The sequence below is a fragment of the Dendropsophus ebraccatus genome, chromosome 8, assembly GCF_027789765.1.
Source record: "Dendropsophus ebraccatus isolate aDenEbr1 chromosome 8, aDenEbr1.pat, whole genome shotgun sequence".
Lineage (NCBI taxonomy): Eukaryota > Metazoa > Chordata > Amphibia > Anura > Hylidae > Dendropsophus > Dendropsophus ebraccatus.
Window position 1 is genome coordinate 18705919 of NC_091461.1, and position 16666 is coordinate 18722584.

At 45.4% G+C, this 16666-nt stretch overlaps 1 long non-coding RNA gene across 1 annotated transcript; it reads left to right on the forward strand.

Moving 5' to 3' along the window:
- The first annotated feature begins 6532 nt into the window (after nucleotides 1–6532).
- LOC138798437 (uncharacterized) lies at nucleotides 6533–16425 on the forward strand. The gene is made up of 2 exons (XR_011364081.1): nucleotides 6533–6595; nucleotides 16228–16425. It is a non-coding gene; the product is annotated as an uncharacterized lncRNA (long non-coding RNA).
- The last annotated feature ends 241 nt before the right edge of the window (nucleotides 16426–16666 follow it).

A 16666-nucleotide genomic window follows, 5' to 3' on the forward strand; every position in this document is an offset into this window, starting at 1 on the left:
GCGTCGGAGTATCTTTCTGCGGAGAACATATGGCGTTGGGAAGTTGATTGTCTCGGATGAATGTCATTAGTGGTAAAGGCTGATGGACGGGGTTGGCAGAGCGGAGTGAATAGAAATTTGGAGCACAAACAACCACTTCATCCAGTGTAATAGGACTGGAGACTACATCTAATCAGTGTTACAGGATGGGAATACAACACGGAGGGGAAAGCCAATGGTTACCTGATTATTATTATTTATATAGCACCAGGGCCGGCCTTTGGGGTGTCACAAGATTGCGGTTGCGGTCACAAGATTGATAGGACAGTACGCCCCCGGTTGATGCGCGCTCCCTGGGAATTCCCCAGCAGAGCACGCATCAGTGACCTCTGCGTCAGCCGTCGGCCTTGTACTTCCAGCACAGGGAGGAAGTACCGGCTCCAGCGCGCGCTGAAGTCACTGGTGTGTGCGGTGCCGGTGACTTGCCAAGAGAGCGCGCATCGGCCGGGGCGACGATGCAGAGACGAGAGCCGCAGCGGGGGAACTAGGAATAGGTGAGTTGTGTGTGTGTGTGTTTTTTTTTTAATCTGCACAAAGTGCTAAAAGGGGGGAGACAACATAAGGGGACAATCAATAGGGGGGCATCTATAAAGGGGAAAACAAAAAGGGGGCATCTATAAGGGGGCAATCTATAGGGGGAGACAACAAGGGGGAAATCTATAGGGGGAGACAACAAGGGGGCAATCTATAAGGGGGTACACAACAAGGGGGCAATCTATAGGGAGGCATCTATAAGGGGGGAGACAACAAGGGGGCAATCTATAGGGGGAGACAACAAGGGGGCAATCTATAAGGGGGTACACAACAAGGGGGCAAACTATAGGGAGGCATCTATAAGGGGGGAGGCAACAAGGGGGCAATCTATAGGAGAGGCATCTATAAGGGGGGAGACAACAAGGGGGCAATATATAGGGGAGAATTTATAAGGGGGTAGACAACAAGGGGGCAATCTATAGGGGGGCATCTATAAGGGGGGAGACAACAAGGGGGAAATCTGTAAGGGGGTAGACAACATAAGTGGCAATCAATAGGGGATGCATCTAAAAGGTGTGAGACAACAAGGGGAAAATCTATAGGGGGCATCTCTAAGGGGGAGACACCAAAGGGGCAATCTATAGGGGGGGCATCTATTAGGGGGGAGACAACAACTGGGCAATCTATAGGGGGGAGACAACAAGGGTGCAATCTATAGGGGAGGCATCTGTAAGGGGGGAGACAACATAAGGGGGCAATCAATAGGGGAGGCATCTATAAGGGGGGAGACAACATAAGGGGGCAATCAATAGGGGAGGTATCTATAAGGGGGAAGACAACATAAGGGGGGAAATCTGTAAGGGGGGAGACAACATAAGGGGGCAATCTATAAGGGGAGACAACATAAGGGGTCAATCTATAAGAGGGGGACAACATAAGGGGGCAAGCTATAAGAGGGGGACAACATAAGGGGGCAAGCTATAAGGGGGGACAGCATAAGGGGGCTATCTATAAGGGGGACAACAAGGGGGCGATCTATAAGGGGACAATCTATAAGAAGATACAACATAAGGGGGCCATCTGTAAGGGGGATGGACAACAGAGGGGGGCCATCTATAAGGGTGACAATACGGGGGCCATCTATAAGGGGATGGACAACACGGGGGCCATTTATAAGGGGTACAACACAGAGGGGCCATCTGTAAGAGGGGCAGAGGGGACAACATGGGGGGAATCTGTAAGAGGGGCACAGGGGACAACACAGGGGGGCCATCTGTAAGAGAGGCAGAGGGGACAACATGGGGGGGGGCATCTGTAAGGGAGACTACAAAGAGGGGGCCATTTATAAGGGAGGGTTTAAAGAGAGGGGGGCCATATACCACAGGGGGACTACACAGAGGGTGGTTCTTAAGGAGATCCACATAGGGCCATATATAGGGAAGTCTAAACAAGGGGCCATCTGTAAGGAGGCTACACAGGGGGGGCATATACTATAAGGGGGTCACATAGAGTCAGCCTACCCACTAAATGAGGGTGTAAAGGGGCCAATACAGATGTGCAGTTAGTATAGAGATGAGCATGATGCCAGAGTGAGGAGTCTAATATATCTGTCTGGCAGATTCTGTGGATTTGTGGCTCGAAGAAGTTCTCATGACGGCCCAGGATAGATGGAGAAGATGAAAAGGGAAGAACTCCGATCAGAGAAGACGTCTCCTGTGAGTCACTGGATATAACTTCACTGTAATGTATATGGTGTATAGAACCTGTGTAGGGCTGGCTCTACCTCTATGGTGATCTGTGTACAGAGGATTTTATTCAGTAGTGGCGGTGGTTTTAGTCAGTATGTGGTGGTGTTGTTCAGTATCAGTGGTGGTGTTAGTCAGTATGTGGTGGTGTTATTCAGTAGCAGCAGTGGTATTAGTCAGTATGTGGTGGTGTTAGTCAGTAGCAGCTGCGGTGTTAGTCAGTATGTGGTGGTGTTAGTATGTGGTGGTATTAGTCAGTATGCAGTGGTATTAGTCAGTATGCAGTGGTAATATTTGTTACTTGTAATCTGGTACTGTGTTTTATTGGATTTAGTATACTGATTTGGTCAGTAACAATATGATAGTGATGGTAGTGGTTGTGGCGGTAATATTTGTGAGGGTTGGGTGATGGGTGCTGGATATTGTCTGGAGGAGTAGGAGCTTTATAACACCTTGAGGGGGTCTCAGCAGGCGCCGAAAAAAGTTTCGCACAGGGCGCCAATTACCTTAAGGCCGGCCCTGCACATGGTAACCATTACAGAAGGCATAATGGGACAGACACAGGCAAGATTTATCAAAGGAACAGTGGAGTAGTCGCCCCTAGCAACCAATCAGATACCAGCATTAATTTCCCAGAGGCCTTTTTAAAATGAAAGCTGGACTGGTTGCTATGGGCAACTGCTCCGCTGCACAAGCTTTAATAAATCTCCTCCATTGTGAATAAAATGCATGAAGTCACAGTCCTGGCAATATTTATACCAGTGGTCTCCAACCTGTGGCTCCTCGGTAGTGGCAAACTGCAAATCCCAGCATGTCTGGACACCAGTTTTGCAACCACTGGAGAGCCTCAGGTTAGAGACCTCTGCCAGCGGTCAGGTTATACAATGCTCAAAACAATATAGGGAACATTCAAATAACACATCATAGATCTGAATGAATGAAATCCTCTCATTGAATACTTTGTTCTGTACAAAGCTGAATTTGCTGACAAGAGAATAACAGAAACATCATCAATGGAAATCACATTTATTAACCAAGGGAGGCCTGGATTTGGCATAAAAAAGTGGAAAAGCAGATCACTCTGTGCTCACATGTGCTCAGTGTGAACCTGCTTTCATCTGTGAAGAGCACAGGGCACCAGTGGCAAAGTTGCCAATCCTGGTGTTCTCTGGCAAATGCCAAGCATCCTGCACGGTGTTCAGCTGTGAGCACAACCCCCATCTGTGGATGTCAGCCCTCATACTATCCTCATGGAGTCGGTTTCTAACCATTTGTGCAGACACATGCACATTTGTGGCCTGCTGAAGGTAATTTTGCAGGGCTCTGGCAGTGCTCCTCGCATTGATGTGCCATCCTGGATGAGCTGCACTACCTGAGCCACCTATGTGGGTTGTACCATGAGCATGAACATTAAAAAGTGACCAAAACATCAGCCAGAAAGCATAGGTACTGAAAAGTGGTCTGTGGTCCCCACCTGCAGAACTGTGGTGTCCCACCACGGGTGTTTCTTGCATCTCTCGTAAAAGCCCTTTAATCAAAAGTCAGGTGGTGATAAAGATATTTATTGGTTTCACCACCAGATGTCAGTGTTATGTTATGTATTGTTTTATTTACTGTCCAATGGAGATACCTCTTTCTCTTCTGCCTATCCCTATTTTGTTTCTCTCTTTGCACACATTCTTCTCCACCACTCACAGGGGCTTTTTTACACCCTTGTATGAAGTAGTCACTTGGTGTGAAGAAGTGTAGCGTCAGTTTACCTCTGATTCTTGTAGGAGGAGGAAACACAGTAGGCATCCCTGCTGTAGTTAAGCCAGGACCTGGCTCTGCCAGGACCCCTGTCCAGGACAGTCCAGCTGTGTTAGTGAGTCAAGACACATGTGTATGGAGCAACTAGAGACACTCCACTTCTTCAGTCTATTTACTACTCTAACCATGCATTGCTAGATACCCCAAGGAGGACAAGTTGGGGAATAACCCAGCCCACGCCAAGAAACTATCTAACAAGTGCAGGGCAGGATCCTAGGCTACAAGAGGAACTGACCCGGATAGAGCAAAGTTACTGTAACAAAGGTCTACCGAGTGACACCGGATAATTTCAGACACTTAGCTACACCCAGATAACCATGACTGGGGCTTGTGTCACCCTAGAAGGACAGGTACCCCAACACTGTAGGCCAGAAGGTCGTCAGTCATAGCCTAAACTCGGGCACAAGTATCTCTGAAGTATTCTCTCTAAAGTTCCGGCAGAGCACATAACTCCCTTGGGTTGGGACTCCCTTGACAAACTCCTCCCTCTTCACTGCTCAACTCCAGTACCGCTACATCTACTTCTATTATATCAGCACTTCTAAGTATCTCCCAGCACAGATCCAGTGAATGCAAGCCTGTATCTAGATAAGTCTTTTGCTGCCAAAGTGTTTTTTATTCTAAGAGACTGTTCAGTAAAGCCATTATATTTATTCTACTGGGACTCAGTCATCATTGCACTAGCACCTACACACCTCTGCTACACACCTTGGGTCACTTTCCCCTTTCAGTCGGTGGCGGTACCGATATTCCGGGTGGGTCATTTCTACACTCAGGACTAGCATGACAGGAGCGCACGGGACCCATCACAGCCCGGCAGGTTACAGACCATTGGGGAGCAGTACAAACCGGCCATGCATAAAGTAGGTACTAACACCACAACTATATGCTGGACCAGCACTGGCGTCGCAACAACCACCATCACTAGCCGAGTACTGCAATAGAACACCACAGAACCACTGCTTTATTGAGTGTGTCTTGCTAATTGCATGTGAAATTGATCTCAATCAGTATTGCTTCCTAAGTGGACAGTTTGATTTCACAGAAGTTTGTTTTAGACAGGGTTCACACTACGTTTTTGCAATCCGTTTTTTTTTATCTGTTTTTTTTTTAATTTTGCAAAAGACGGATGGAAAAAAAACGGAACTGTTTTTTTTTAACGGACACAAAAGTAAGGTCAGCCACGTTTTTGTGTACGTTGAAGAGCTGATCCTTTTTGATCCTTTTTTTTTTATAATGGAAATCAATGGAAAAACGGATGCACACAAATGCATCCGTTTTTTTTTAAATCCGTTTAAAAAAAAAAAAAAACGGATTGCAAAAACGTGGTGTGAACCCAGCCTTACCTGGAGTTATATTGTGTTGTTTAAGTGTTCCCTTTATTTTTTGAGCAGTGTATGAATAAAACACTGCAGTAATGTACATGCCCCCAAACAGGAGAGTACAAGTTACAGCTACACCAACCTACACAATTATAACACAACATTGACAGCACGTCTGGGCCGTAAGTTTGGGATAAACGTCAGCATGATGACAATTAGCTATGGCTAAAAAACTGTGTGGTCTACTGCACAGAAACAGTATACAGAACTGGACCAACACAATATATACAGTATACAGAACTTGACCGACATAATATATACAGTATACAGAACTGTACCGACACAATATATACAGTATACAGAACTTGACTGACATAATATATACAGTATACAGAACTGTACCGACACAATATATACAGTATACAGAACTTGACCGACACAATATATACAGTATACAGAACTGGACCGACACAATATATACAGTATACAGAACTGGACCGACATAATATATACAGTATACAGAACTGGACCGACACAATATATACAGTATACAGAACTGTACCGACACAATATATACAGTATACAGAACTGGACCGACATAATATATACAGTATACAGAACTGGACCGACACAATATATACAGTATACAGAACTGGACCGACACAATATATACAGTATACAGAACTGGACCGACATAATATATACAGTATACAGAACTGGACCGACACAATATATACAGTATACAGAACTGTACCGACACAATATATACAGTATACAGAACTGGACCGACACAATAACTCATTCTATTTGTAAAGTATATACAGTACATACACATGGTTAAAATATGGCGAACGTAATTTTGATAACAATTCCCTTTAAATATTCCCCTCTGCATTCTTTTCCAGGACTGAATATAACGGCAATGCTTTTAAAGCGATACCAGCTGCGCAGCTTAAGAGTAGTCACTGACCCACATTGCAATAGATTAAAATGCCAGTATAAATGGCTATCAGTGCCATCTGTTAAGGAGATTTCCATGGGTTCATGCGGGATTACATAATTTATGAGATCAAATACGCTTAATCGTTCTTGCTGATCCCCTCTTTTGTTCCTCTTTTGCAGGGTAGGGCTGGAGCAGGTTGGGAGAATGAAGTTATTGGTTACAATGCGGTCCGGCCGGGAGGTACAGCCGAGGGCCGCTCTAAGGTTACTGTCATTACCGTTAATAATTCATGCTGTTGGTGTCGTTACCCGCGTATGTTTGTACGTGATACTGTACGGAGCGGATCAGAGGGAAAATGAACACAATACAAACAGTAAGCGGCAGGACACACTTATGACACCTCTGACAAGACCGCAGAGTGGCGGAGCAACAGCAAATATATGTACAGATGTAGCAGAGCTGAATTTGTTGTCGTGATCTCATTCAGTTAGGATAGTATTATCTGCTTAGGCTAGGTTCACACTGCGTTTTTGCAATCAGTTTTTTTCATCCGTTTTTTGCAAAAGACGGATGGAAAAAACGAATTCATTAGTGTGCATCCGTTTTGATCCGTTTTTCCATTGACTTCCACTGTAAAAAAAACGAATCAACGGACACAAAAGTAGTGTCGGCTATGTTTTTGTGTCCGTCAAAAAAATCCCGTTTTGTTCCGTTTTTTTTTTTACAATGGAAGTCAATGGAAAAACGGATCAAAACGGATGCACACTAATGCATCTGTTTTTTTCATCCATTTTTTGCAAAAAAAAGGATGAAAAAAACGGATTGCAAAAAAGCAGTGTGAACCTAGCCTAACCTACAAGCCTGCAGTCATCGCTGACAAAAAGACGCCAAATTGTATGACAAACTCAGCTCAGCTATATATCTATCTATAGCTATATATATGCTGATCAGCGTTGAGATGGAGAGATAAATCATTCGAAAATTCGTTATTAGGAACGTTTTAAGATCGCTCACACATTAGGATGAATTTGCGAAAGACTGTTTAGAGGAAGCGATCTGCGAATTAACAGTGAACGACCAACGATGATTTGAGAACATATTGAAAGACCAAAATGAACGATTTCTCGCTCTTCGCTTGATCGTTCGCTGGGTTTACACGAGCCGATTATCGCTCAAATGCAATCGTCATCACGAAAATTCAAACGATATTTACTCCATGTAAAAGGACCATAAGTATCTACAAAAAAAGTTGAGCAACACGTTTTTTTTACATTGGTTTCTCCGTTCATATAGAGCAGGGATGGGGAACCTTTAGGTCTCCAGCTGTTGCAAAACTACATTTCCCATCATTCCTGGATAGACAAAGCGATTTTTAACGATTAACGATAAACGATCGCAAACGAGAAACGAGAAACCTGAAATTGTCCACTATGTTAAACAGAACGATGGTCCTTATGGTGCGTTTACACAGGCAGATTTATCTGACAGATTTTTGAAGCCAAAGCCAGGAACAGACCATAAACAGGGAACGGGTCATAAAGGAAAGACTGAGATTTCTCCTCTTTTCAAATCCATTCCTGGCTTTGGCTTCCAAAATCTGTCAGATAAATCTTCCTGTGTAAACGCACCATTAGATCCGATCATTACAACGATTGTTTAGTCCATCTGATCCCAGCAAAAGAAGGAACGAAAGTGCAATTACACTGAACGATTAGTGAAGAAATACAGAATTACAGCGAACGATTAACGAATGATTAGCAATGATTTTAGGGTCAGATCTAAAGTTGACTCGCTGGTAGAATTGTGTATACTGAACGAAGCCTGGACCTTCTCTTCTCACTAACCTGAGCTAGACTAGAATGATCCAGCCCACTGGGGAGAGAAGGTTGGACTTGGGAGACTCTTTCCTCAGAACCTTCCAGCAGCTTCTATCAGTAAGAGTAAAGGTCATGTGACCAACGTTCCATGCATCCTTTACATGTGATCCATAGGTGGCAGTACAGAGAAGTAATAAGCTTTTGCACATTCTAATACAGCATTAGTAGCAGTGTGATAGATTGTACATGTTAGACTCATCATAGCCAGACAACGATTCAGACATTTGGAGATAGATTTTCTACAGCAGGTGGGACGTTATTATTATTTTTATTATTTTTATTTATTTATTAAGCGCCCCTATTCCAGAGCGCTATACAATAGATAAGGGTAACAAACAGGAACATTACAAGATCAAAAACACATTACATGAAGGCAAATGGCAGACTGGTACATGGGGGAAGAGGACCCTGCCCCCGGGGGCATACAATCTATAAATGGGTACTAGGACACTGCAGTAGCATGTTATGATGTGGGTGAAGCCTCATGACCATCCAGCTGAAACTATACCCTTATGTGGTGGCCACAATTTACTGACAAAATCATGTTGTCAGTAGCCATGACATGTGGCCATCTGCTCATATGGCCTCACCCTAATGGAGATCCAGAATTAACCAATAACCACCCTAGGCCACTATGTCTATGGTTCTCACTATTCTATTCCTCTTCCTGACCATCATAGGGGACATCAGGGCATGAAGTTAGTGCTACAAACATTACTTGTTTCCTGCCAAAACAATGGACACCATGGCTGAACTCCATTGTAAGTCAATGAAATCCTATAGGCGTCCAATGTGCGGTGGATCCGCTATTGCTATTTATAACGCACTTGGCGTTCTCCTTGTGCGGCGCATTATTTCTAGCAGTCTAGTAGGTAAACACTACATTAAATGTTATGCCCTGTATACAGATTGGACTTCTTACTCAATCCTCCCCCCTCCCCCGATCCTGTCATGTATTCCACACAAGATTGCTTTCCATCTGTCACCAATTCCACACACCATCGCCTGCCGCAAAGCTAGTATAATATAACCACCATCTGTCACCGAGGCTGTCTGATGCTACTTCATGACTTTCACTGGTGGCGCAGCTGCCGGCTTCGTCCTTACAAGAAGACGACTTTAAACAAGCGGTAAAACAGTATAGTATTAAGACGGGCAAAGTGAGCCAGGAGGATGATACAATGAGAGGACTATAATAACACGACCTGTAGCTGTTCTTGGTAACGCACAGCAAGTTAGTATACAAAAATTTGGCAAAAAAATATTCAAAGCACCATCTTCATCAATGTTCTCATATATTTTCCACTATTGTTTCCAACTGTGGTCAGGATGTAGATAATGATGTAGATGGTGCCGACCTAAAATATATATTAGACATCAGCCATGTGGAGATCTAAGGTAAGACTTTAACTAGGCGCATGGAAAATACCATAGTTAGGGCCGTATTACATGGCCCAATGTTTGGAGTAACCGAGTGCTGATCTAGTAGATCTGCTAGAACCACTTGATGTAAGCATTTGTATAAGCAAGGTGTAAAATAATAAAGACGTATACTTACCTCTCCACGCTCCCCTGGTGTCCTCCTGCCTTGTCTGTGGGATTCCCTGATCACTGCAGGCACCGTTGATACTTCTGATCCCATCTCTGAAGTGACAGGCCATTCAGCCAATCACTGACAGAGATAGGACAGCGCCATAGCCAGTGATTGGCTGAACAGCTTGTCACTTCAGAGATTGATTCTGAAGTGCCAGAGGTGGCTCGGTGATCGAGGAATCCCAGAAACAAGCCAGGAGAACAACAGGGGAGCGAGGTAAGTATACATCTTTATTATTTTCTTTACCCTCACATTAGTTGTCAGCTGTGCATTACTATTGCAAGTAGTGGTGCACCGCCGGCAATCAATAACTTTATAAAATGTTAAAGACAAGGATCAGCTCCTCAGACTATCATTGTTTTACATAATTCGGCAGATAACCGCCCCGTTTAAGATGGCCCTAAAGTAGAGGTTTTTGAATGGTTTGTCCAATCAGCTTTGGAGAATATATTTACAATGATGATGATTGGAGGAGGACCTCTGACAACAGGCCCTCATCCTGTAGTAACGCCCAACCACCTGCATAGCATGGCTGGATCGGCTTACACTCCCCAACCCTTGCACAGAGGGTGAAGCATCTTGGAGTGCTTGAATAACTTAGAGACCTGTGGTTAAGCCACCCGAGACACAAACCATAATGTTGGGCAATGGTATGACATCTGCAAAGAGTCCAAAATATCACCTGTAATTTATAGCATACCTACCTTGAAAGGAGCTTGGGTTAATATAACTGTGTGCCGAAGCGGATGTTTGTGGGAGTTTTTTTCGGGGTCTAATATAAAACTAGTTCCTTCATAGTGTGCGGAAAAGTCCCCTGGGCCAACTGCATCCCTTATAGCTATAACACCAATGATGATAAAACCCCTAAAAGTTCTCTCCTAAGTTGAGTATGGTGCATAGAGTAAAGAGGATGGGGTATAGAATGTAGAAGGAGACAAGAGGAAGAGAGACAAAGCACAAGGAGTCAGTTGTCAAGACCTCCCTGGGACACATGGACCAAGTATGGTTCCGGTGAGGACCTACAGCAGCCACCCAGTGTACCAGCTATACCCTGATTCGAGGGACAATATTTCGGTCGTAGAAGACCAGTGTCACATCTCTACTATCTGAGAGAGTAACTTTAAAAAAAAAAAAAAAAAAACATCTTGGCAATCCGAAACCTTAGTGGACATCCGGTCAGGTTCTACAGCTGGAAGCCTACCAGTAGGAGTTCCGTCATCTCAAGGAACTTCTAACACCTCAGGAACTAGCTCAAAGCACTCAATTACTTTGCAAGGGTTAACTCTCCACCAGTGTTGAGCAGACTTCTCAAACTGTTTGGGTTTGGCAACGTTCTCTGAACCCAAACGTTCGGCATTTAACTCCCGGTGTCTGGAGAAATTGAAGGAAACCCTAGGGAGTCCTGGAAAAAATGGAGACAGCAATACTACATAGACATCGGCAGGGTGACAACACCACTCCAGCTACTCTGACCTAAGCTGTTGAGTGGAACTGCAAAATCCTGCAAGCCTTGGGGATGACCTGACATGCTGCATACCTCTTTGCTGATGCACATCTCATCTCCATCCACCATGTAACACTGGACTACACAGGGGGTGATCAGTTCTACAACATCTCTTCAAGGATGGTTGACCCCTGAGCAAGCAAGGACCCTCCAAGTAATTGATGGTTTCTAGAGATAAGCGCAGTCCAATCATTAGGCCTTAGGGGCCTATTCCACGTAGTGATAATCGGCAGAATCGGCCTGATTCGGCCAATTATCGCTCGGTGGAATAGAGAAAAGGATCAGCCGATGATCGTGTCATCAGCTGATGGTTTATTTAGGCCCAAACCTAAAATCATTGGTCACGTACCGCGCATCGCTGTGTGGAATAGCGGTGCGCAGCGGGAGACCGACGATTCAATCAACATACATTACCTAGCAGGGCTTCTCCTGCGCTCCGTCTTCATCCCGGTCCCAGCTTCAGTGCCGCCTGACTGAGCTGTCAGACCGCTCAGCCAATCACGGGCCGGGACCGCCGCAGCCAGTGATTGGCTGAGCGGTCTGACAGCTCAGTCAAGCCGCTCCGGAGTTGATGCTGCGAGCGGGACCAGGATAAGGGCGGAGCGGAGGAGAAGCCCTACTAGGTAATGTATGCTGCGAGGGCTGCAAGGACATCGGTAATGATGTCCCTGCAGCCCTCGCTAAACCATCATCGGGCCGTGGAATAGGCAGATCAGCGCTCGTTTACATTATTGATCGGCCTGTGGAAAAGGGCCCTTATTCACATGTGTGTGAGTTGTCCACTCTATGAAAAACACTGGACATCTGGAGGCACTGGTGTTGTCCGCGTGCGGAGTGGGGAAAGACAGGATCGGGGGAGATGGGAGTCGGTGAAAGGAGCCGGGGAGATAGAAGCGGTGAGAGACGGGAGCGGGGGGATGGGAGCCGGTGACAGGAGACGGGGAGATGGGAGCCAGGAGCGGGAAGAGACATTAGTGCCGCCATCGGCACCATGACCTGTCCTATTTTTCACGGCCGGAATGATGGCAGAGATGGATTTACAGTAATGGGCCCTAAAATTGTCCATGATTGCAGATCTGCGGCCACAATTTTACGGGACGTGTGAATAAGGCATTGGGCATTTGATTACCGTTGGATGCAGCCCTAGAGAGTCCTGGAAAACATGGATACAGCCTGTGGCTTATGGAAGTTTTCCAGGACCCTCTAGAGCTGCATCCAACTTCTTCAGTCACTTGTATTCAAATGCTGAACGACTGGACTCAAGCATGCTCAATTCACGCTCATCTCTAGTGGTTTCTAAACATAATGATACCATCACACTGGTCAGGTGGATACAATATCAACATTACAAAGTCTCTTTCACATGTTGCAAAAAAAAAAAAGACCCTATAGAGCGTCCACAGTAATTGCCCTGTGGCGCAGATTTCCTGCATGTGAATGCCGCCTTATACTGCACTGTCTACTCCGCTCGCAGAAGGAGGTCGGCAAATCTCGGCTCCTGCACGCTAGCGAAGGAAATCTAAAAGACAGAAAAAAATAAATCTATCCTGACAATGTGTTTGCTATTCATAGAGGTTGTGTCCTGCTGCCCTCCCCGGTGATTAGACTCCTAGGAGCGTAAGATCCATAGGAAACCCCTGCATCATGTGACTGACGGCAATCTACAAGAGGTGAAGGGCTGAGTGGGTGACCCAAAGTCTCAGTACACACATACTCATCTGCACTTCATTAAACGCCACCAGCACCACTACATCAGTCACCTGCTGTGTGTAGCCTAGTACCGCAGCACTGTCCATGGAGATAGCACACCTGCATATACCATAGCATTGGTTCACTTTAAATCCATCTGGGGACAGGATCACGGTATAAACCCCCGGCTTTCATCGAAGGAAAAGGTCCGGGGAAGGGAGGGGGGGGGGGGGGGTTGCTGGATTTCCATGGAAACAAAAAAAGGCTAAAAATAAGCGCGGGAGTAGCAGCGCTGTCTGGGTTTCTCAGAATGAAGCGCTCACAACTTAATGCTGAAAAACCTGCGACGAGCTGAACTCCAGATGCCAGGGCCGCAAACTTCACAGGGAAGCGTCTGTAGAGAAGTGTATAGATGGCGAATGGTACCTGCCGGGTTGGATTATACTGAACTCATTACCTGTGTAAAAAAAAAAACACCTGTCCACACAATCAATCACACTCCAACTTCTCCAAAAAGACCAAGGAGCTGCCTAAGGACACCTGGGACAAAATTGTAGACCTGCACAAGGCTGGAATGGGCTACAGGACAATAGGCAAGCAGCTTGGTAAGAAGGCGACAACTGTTGGCGCAATTTTTAGACAATGGAGGAAACACAAGTTGATGTCACATTCAGGTATTATGATGTCAGAGTGATGCAAAGTGATGTCCCATCCAGGTATTATGATGTCACTGATGCAAGGTGATGTCATATTCAGGTATTATGATGTCAGAGGGATGCAAAGTAAAGTCACATCCAGGTATTATGATGTCGGTCATGCAAGGTGATGTCACATTCAGGTATTATGATGTCACAGTGAGGCACGGTGATATCACATAAAGATATTATGATGTCACAGAGGGGCATTGTGATCACACAGAGATTATAACAACACACAGCGCACATTAGATTGTGTGTACCATCCCACCATGGTAAGGGTGCACAAAAAAGGGTTCAAAGCAGAAGAGAATGAGATGGCTAGTGCGCAGATAACTACTGACAGGAGCTCCGGAGAACACAGGTCAGGGGGTATCAGAGCAGTGAAGCAGAGATCTCTTTGTCTTCTGCTTTCAACCCTTTTTTGTGTTGCAGCATGTAAATGAACTTTGGGTCACTAAGGGGGACACAGGACGGTTCTGATCTTCCCTGTGCATCTTCGGGGCCCCCTTCCCCATGGGCCCCATAGCAGCTGCCTAACCTGCCTTTATGGTAGCTACGCCACTGGATCCCACACTAATAGAACCATCTCTCCTGATACTAGGCTCCCAAACCAACTCAGGGCATGTCACAGGGGTGGGATTAGTATTGTTTTCTTTGTCTTTTACCCAGGACATGACCCCAGGTATAGAGCACCCACAATATGAAAACATCTACATGACCCCAGGTATAGGGGTATATAGGTATAAGAGCAGACACAATAAGAAAACATCTCCTACCATAATGTGACTAGGGAAAGAATCACCCAAGCCACGAGGCACAGTCTTCTAATGACAATGTTAGGATGATGTTTTCATCTCTGTAACATAAATCCTACATAAGAAAAAAAAAAATCTCATTTTAATAGCCAGACACAATGCTAGTATAAGATGTAATATATGGGGCGGATAGCCGCAGGCACATTATCACTACACCATATCCGCTCAACAGGTAGGAGGGGTATATAGAGTCACTATACAGAGTCAGAATTAAACATGGTGCGCACAAACAACTGTGGCCCCCGTACAAAAAGGAGTGGGCTAGGGTCTTAAAGGGGTTAATGATAAGGAAGTTAACGGTTAGTGATAACAAAGTGATTGTCCAGCTTCCCCTTGAAGTTTTTATACCTTCAACTGGCTGGACCTGAGGTGTTTGTATTTAATGTTAAAATCCCTAGTCGACTAGGGAAGTAAGAGGGTAATGATTACATCCCTGGTGGGCTAGGGCAGTAAGAGGGTAATGATTACATCCCTGGTGGGCTAGGGCAGTAGGAGGGTAATGATTACAACCCTGGTGGGCTGGGGCAGTAGGAGGGTAATGATTACTTCCCTGTGAGATAGGGCTGTAAGAGGGTAATGATTACATCCCTGGTGGGCTAGGGCAGTAAGAGGGTAATGATTACATCCCTGGTGAGATAGGGCAGTAAGAGGGTATTGATTACATTCCTGGTGGGCTAGGGCAGTAAGAGGGTAATGATTAAATCCCTGGTGGGCTAGGGCAGTAAGAGGGTAATGATTACATCCCTGGTGGGCTAGTGCAGTAAAGAGGTTAATGATAGCATCCCTAGTTAATGAGATGATATTTCTGGTGGGCTAGGATAGTGATACGGTTAATGATATGCTTCCTGGCAGATTAGGGCATTAAAGGGGTAATGGTAACTTCCCTGGTGGATTAGGACATCACAAGGGTAGTAAAGGGGTAAATAATAACATCTCTTGTGGGATAGGGCAGTAAAGGGGCTAATGTTAGAAACCCTAGTGGTCTAGGGCAGTAATAAGGGTAATAGAATCATCCCCGCTGGGCTAAGGAATTAAAGAGGCTGCTGACAACATTCCTGGTGGGCTAGGGGAATAAAGAGATTAATGATAACATCCCTGGTGGACTGAGGCAGTAAGGAGGTTAATAATAAAAACCTCCTTACTGCCTCATTCCACCAGGGATGATAACAACATTCCTGGTGGGTTAACAGCCATGTAGACGCAGTCTTATACCTCCCAGCTTCCATCCCCAGGTAACTAGACTTTCCCAGTTGAACAATCCAAGTTATTTCTGTTCGGGTGGTAATAATTACTATTTCAGAGGTTTCCTGGATTCAAAAAACAGACCTGCCCGATTCGGCCGATTATCGCTCCGTGGAATAGAGAGAACGATCAGCCGATGATCGGTGTCATCGGCTGATCGTTCATTTAGGTTCAAACCTAAAATCATCGGTCACCGCCCGCGCATTGCTACGTGGAATAGCGGTGCTATTTGCCTAAATGGGCAAAGCGGAGTCTTCTCCTATGGGAAGCACCACCCATCTGTTTCCGGTCCTTGCCCCTTCTGTACAGGGAAGAGTCCTGCTGGGCTACAGGACGCCTCTCATACACCTCAGGGGAGGGGGGCTAAGACCAGCCTGCTGTATGGACAAAGGCATAACGTATACAAATGCATATGCTAAATAAAAGGTGGTTTTCTTTCTTCTGGAGAACTAATTTGCATATATTTTTTCCTATAGGGCATTGCCTGAAACAAAGTCTCCGCCACCTACTGGGTCTCTTTAATGAGAAATCATAACCTCCAGAATTGTGAGAGAAAAAGCTAGAAGACACAATGATACGGTGGAAACCTTTCGCTTTCTTTGTATACCAATAGATTTTGTTTTGTTTTTCTCACGTTGTGTAATGTCTATAAACATGACGGAATGTTTACTATGCCCAGTCTCTCCTCTGCGTCTGCTGTGAACACACCGCCCTCTAGCTGTCACTGAGAGGAGTGCAGCCGCTTCGCTATCTTATTCTACAAACTGTGTCCTCCTATCCTGCATCCATTCTCCTTTCCTCCAGCAAAAAGTGGGTGACGGAGGGAGAGTAGAGTAACACGACTGCAGGACCGGACTGCACACACTGTTTGTACTGTGTTACCATGGAGACACACCTGTCTGTATAGGAGCTGTA